Genomic DNA, 6229 nt, shown 5'->3' with positions numbered 1-6229 from the left:
TCCTCACTCATCTGAGATGGATTTTGCTGGGTACGATGCCAATGGCTAAGAAATGGTGGCTTTTGGGAAGTAAACAATTGCATCCACTCCTTAAAGAGTGTTTTTAGTGGCATGATGAGTGGATATTTTGCACCAATACACAGGCATACTGACTGGCCCTGCCAGCATTTTTGAGCAGTTTACTGAAATAGGAACCGCAGACTGGCCCTTGTTCTTGATGATGAAAAGATAATAAATTTGTACGAGATAGATATTAGGGAGAGAAAACTGGAGTTTCCTATCCATAGTCTATCAATCTCCCTGTTTCTGTTCCCCTCTTCCCCCTTCTGTACTTTTTTCAGATACCAAATGACATTATTACCTCAAATTTCTTCCAGTTTCTGTTTGCTCTTTTTTTTTTTTTTTTCCCCTCTAGTTTTGTGATGCCAAATGGTAGTAATGCTCTCAGTTGGGGGAAAATTATTATTAGAGATGAAACGGGAGTACAGGAGCACTGCTAATGTACTCAAAAGGCAGGTACATTAGCAGGACCTTTTATTAAATCATGCCTGCATAAATGGGCATCTGGAAATTGATGCTGAGTGCCTCCCATTTTGTCTTCAGATTTTTTGTGCATAGTCACTATTATTCCTTGTCTACAGCGATCATGATGAAAGCGTTGCTGAAATGTTCTTTTATTTCCAGAGTTCTCAGGTTCAGGTCACTGCTATTTCTGAATGTGTATACCCTCGAAGTCCAGCTATGGCTCTTGGTTTAACTTCAGCATTATCTCTTATGATTGCTCAAATAATTATAAATGTTTCAACTGGGTGTATTTGTTGCAAAAGAAATCCTCATCCTTCTAACTCTAATTGGACTGTAGCGCTGATCTGCTTTGTTGTTTCCTGGTATGTTTCATTCACTACTTACTGATAAAACTTTCATTCCTGTTTGATTGATTTTTGCCTTATCCTTTGAAAACTTATTGTTAATGAGGACTATTAGTGTCTGAATTAAGATGGTTATGATCTGTAAAGCATCAATACTGACATGAGACACAGATGCAATATGTATATGGATACGGTATAATATGATAATTCTTGAAATACTAGGATACTAGTTAAGCTAGGATACAATCCGATACATCAATTAATTGGTCGATAAATATTCACTTGTGTGTCTAGAAGATTAATAACAAGTCTCAAATAAGTTTAAAAAATGGTTAGAGTCATGGTTAGGTGATTAAATTTATGCTTTCGTATTAGCTTAAGCTTTTGAATAAGTGGTAGTTCATCACATATAAAATCTAATATTCAAGCAACAATAGAGAGAAATGAAGCACATATTTAGTTTGAGTTTGACATCCTCTATTTTCCGATGGTTTATCTGCTAAAATGTGAGAAAAAGTGGCTTTAAGCAAATAAGTTAGTTTATTTGCTAAAAGGTGAGACAAAAGAGGATTTAAGAAAATAAAATTGCTTAGAAAAGAGGATACCTGACTACATGTAATGGAAATTTAGTAACTGCATTTGAGAACTATCTGGATACTAAAAGACCTTTCATGTGGAACACAAACAGTATTTTTACTACTTTTACCACAATCCCCATTTTCTCCTTCTTTTTACAGCATGCATAATTATTTCACATGTACTGTTGCCTTTTCGTTTGTGTGATTCCTTTTTTTTTTGGGTGTGAGCATGTTGTTTTGTTTTGTTTTTTTTTCAGTTCATTTGGTATTGGTTTCCAATTGATTTAGTCTATTTGACACTTGAGTAGGTTTACATTTGTCATAGCGTTTCTTTTGTTGCTTACCGTGCTGCACTCAATGATCAACATGGTGACGAAAGTGCGTACTTCAACTACTATTGCTATGTTGTGAAACCCGGAGTCTTTGCTGGAGGTGCCATGTTGTCCCTTGCAAGTGTGGCTCTTGGTATAATCTATTATCTCACCTTAATTTCAGCAAAGAACGGTGACAGTCTATGGGGCAATACTTCTATTCCTAATCAAGGAGGCATAGCTATGGGACAGCCTCAGATCCATCAGGGCTGCCACAGAGTAGCACTCAAGATCCTGTTTTTGTACACGAAGACACATATATGAGACGACAATTTACGTGATTGGTAATTTTGTGTTCGAACCCCAGTTGATAATATGCTTCAATCAGTCTTAAAAAAAGGACGATCTTGTTGGCTCACTGGGAAATGGGGGTATTTTCAATCACATTCTGCTGTTTGCTAGCACCAGTAAATTCTTTGAACTTGTCTTTTCCTAGGNCCGACTGCACTCTTAAGAGTATAAAGTAACTATAATCATGTTTTAGTTGTCTTAAATATGGTAAAAAAAATACACAATTCATAAATATGTCCAACAAAATAAATGTCAAATCAATTTTTATTGAGTCATGCTTCTTGCTTATAATGTTTCTTTTCGTATTGCCGCCTTCTAAAATATGAATGGTTGCTTAGAATTCTCACTAGTTGAATCAACACTTGTGCTACATTTTTTCCTGCTAAATGTAAGACTTTTCTTAGTCATGTGTGTTTCTGTTTTTCCTCAACTGGGTTTAGTAACCTTCTTTGAACTTGTCTTTTCCTAGGATGTATATGTAATCTGAAACATTCTATATTGTTATGAGTTGGATGGGTTATTATTAAAGATGTGAAATATCAAATATGCCTTTTGGACCATAATAGTGATAATTTCCCATATATAAAGCGTGCCACATTAATGGATGGGACTAATTTAGACACAATTCAATGGTAATGAAACAACCTTTAGGGGTTTCAATTCCCTGTCAGGTTCGGCTTTTAGAGGAAAAACTGATTGATTTGATGAGTGAGAGAGAAGAGAAGTGTACAGAGAATCGGGGGTTTCCAGCTCAGGTTATGAAGAAAGGCTTCAACTCCTTTGTCCTCCTCACCAGCCACCCCCACGTAGAGCTCCTTTCACAGTGGTGACATTCTCAATTGATCTCTCACTCTCTGTCTTCTCTCTTTGATCCAAAATACCATAGCTGTTGCAGTTTGGGAGGAGATTTTAATTGTACTGTGATGGTTTTTATTTAGTGATTGTGTTTGTGGATGATAATGCCAAGATTTGGGAAGGAAAATTAGTTAACTATAAGTACTGTTTGTGGATGGTTTTTTTGTTCTGTTTGTTTTCTGGGAAAGTTTGCTGGATTTTTTTGATGTTCTTCCGTTTATTTCCATTAATTTGATAGACACTTTCAAAATAGTTTTTTTTTTTTTTCAAGGAAATTAATCTTTATTAATTTTTTGTTTTTCTTTTTTAAGGGAAAGTCAAAACTAACGGCAGTTCTTTAATGGAAGTGATAGAAAACCTTAATCGAATAAACTTGAAAATTAGAAAACTCAATTCAACAAAAGTGAAGTTAGAGAATTAAAATGAATTTTGGTGAGATTTAGAGGATGTTTTGCATTTTTAGTCTAATTATTTTAATATATTAATTAATATGAAATTAAATAAATTCTTCAACTGAATAGGTGTTTTGCATTTTAACATAATTATTTTAATAAATTAATTAAAATAAAAATAAATAAATGATAATGTAAAAATTAGCAATCTTCAAACATTAGGTAGATATTCTCCTATTATTTTAGATGTTTTAACAAATTTATACTCCTAACAATATTTGAAAAGGTTCATTATATTAATACTAGTCTCTAAGTATGTGCACGAATTCAGTGACTCTTCTATATTTTTTGAAAAAATTAATAGTTTGCATTATTAAAAAAATAAAAATAATAAACTTTAGAGATAAATAATAATTCTAATTTCTTTAAAAATAAGGTGAACATGAAGGGAAAGAAGACTAAATTTTAAGAGTTATTTTTCTTTTTTTTTTTTAAATTTTTTATTGGGGGTGTTTTACTTTTATTTAGACGGAAGATGAATAAAAAATGCTAAATTTTTATAAGTGAAGGAAAAAAAAAATCTTAAATTTTAGGAATTCTCATTTTAAATTCAAAATGAAATATGTTAATTGACGTTTATAACCTTAGTTCTGAAAAAAGTTACTCTGTATTAATGATGTTATTTTTGAATTACATAAAAGTCTAGGATTTTTTTTTTTTCATAAATAAACTTAGCAACGGTAGGAGCAATTTAAGCCAGGTACATTTTAAAACTTTCAAACAAAAATAAAAGAAATCATTTAAAAAAAAAACTAATATTAATTTAAAAAAAAGACCCGGTTAACTAAAAGTCAAACCCCTAAAATCAACACTTCCTGTTTCTCATTGACTCAGTCACTTCCTCCAAAATAGATAACAACTCTTCTCTCTCCTACCAAACTAAACCCCAAGATTTAGGCTTTAACGACAAGGTTTACCGCCGGCTACGGAGTATTTTTTAGAGAATCTTTTTGGGGAAATTTTTTTTTCGTTCAATAGTTGAACCCTGCCGTTTATAATATGATACAATTAATAATTTAATATAAAGTGGTATATTAGTATCATACAACTCATGAACACTTTCAATATAAATGCTTTTATAATATAATTAGTCACTAATTCATATAATGCATGAAAAAGTTATTTATATAATAAATTCTAAGAAATTTAGAAATAGAAAATTGGGTTAATGATATGCATATTATAGACACTAGCTTGTAATCTCATGTATATGCATGGATATACTTAAAAGATACATATAAAAGATACATAATAAGAGGTACAAATAATTCTTACATATATAATTTAAATATTATTGATAATTATTTTTATATTTTTTTAACTCTTTAAAAAGTCTTGTAAGAATGTTATTAGGTAGAAAATGTAAATTTTCTATTTTTTAAAATATTTTTATGTTAATTAATTCTAGACTTTTTGGTTTTTGTACACAATAACTCACTTGAATGGATATTTATGATATAGTTCCACATTTGATTTCAAAATTAAGAAATAAAACCCTCTCTAAAAATAAATAATTTAGGACAAATGGCGCAAAATTGGACTTCAATTGTAGAATCTAATTGGATTTTCTCTAAACTTTACCTATTAATATATATATATATATATATAGATGACTTATAAATTTAAATTTTTATAGTTATAAAAAAAGGCTCATAAATATACAATCATTCAAACTCTCTCTTCCTCTAATTTCATATATAGTGTTAGATATATGATTATGTTTTTTTTTTTTTTTTAATAATTTATTTATATTGGACTCCTCATTTTCTAATCTAAATTAACTCATTTGATACAAAAATTAAAAAACTTTGATTAGGTGAGACACGTGCTATAAAATTAAACTTTAATTGAAATCCAATTTTTACACTGAACTAACTAACGTGGTACAAAGATTTAAAATTTTTGATTAGATGGGATACGTGACACAAAATTAGACTCTAATTGAATTCTAATTTGAAATCTAATTAGATTTTCTCTCAACTTTACCTATTAATATATATATATATATATATATATATATATATGACTTATAAACTTGAATTGTTTTTAGTTCTACAAAAAAATACTCATAAATATAAAATCATTCAAAATTTTTTTAATGGTTTACTTATATTGGACTCCTTGTTTTTACATTAAATTAACTCATTTGGTATTTAAAAAAAAAAAAAAACTTAGATTAGGCGGGACACATGTCGCAAAATTAAATTCTAATTGAAATCCAAATTTTACATTGAATTAACTCACTTGGCACAAAAAATTAAAAACTCAGATTAGATGAGACACGTGATGCAAAATTAGACTCTAATTAAATTCCAATTTGAAATCTAATTGAATTTTTCTCTCAGCTTTACCGATTGTTATATATATAGATTTTGCTAGTTAGCATTTAAAAAAAATGAAAAGTCATAATTAAATAAAATACAATGGGAAGAAATATTTAACTTCTATGCTTTTCTATAGTTTAGAAGTGTTGTCTAACATAGAACGTTATTGGGTTGTAAGAGAGATTTTTATAAAATGTTAATATATGCTTATGTTGTTAACATCTCACTGCAGGTGTATAGTTACCGAAACCTAAAAAGTAATTTACAGTTCTTAAATTAATAAAGCAAAACTTCCAAAAGTTACACACACACACACACACACTCAAAACTAATATAAACTACAAAGATATAAACAAAGACCATGATATAAGGAAGACGCACCCAGTTTCAAATTTGATCAGCAATATGACTTTCTCGATCTTACTTAGTCGTAGTAATAACAATATAGACAATTCAAAACATGGAACAATATCAAAATTATAACACCTA

The 6229-nt window shown here is 29.7% G+C and overlaps 1 pseudogene; it reads left to right on the top strand.

Moving 5' to 3' along the window:
* Window positions 1-484: 484 nt before the first annotated feature.
* LOC136064630 (protein MODIFYING WALL LIGNIN-2-like) lies at window positions 485-2249 on the top strand (annotated as a pseudogene).
* Window positions 2250-6229: the final 3980 nt, after the last annotated feature.

The sequence above is a fragment of the Quercus suber genome, unplaced genomic scaffold, assembly GCF_002906115.3.
Source record: "Quercus suber isolate HL8 unplaced genomic scaffold, Cork oak 2.0 scaffold_722, whole genome shotgun sequence".
Lineage (NCBI taxonomy): Eukaryota > Viridiplantae > Streptophyta > Magnoliopsida > Fagales > Fagaceae > Quercus > Quercus suber.
Note: the sequence above shows the minus strand (reverse complement) of the source record. Positions and strands in the feature narration are given on the sequence as shown.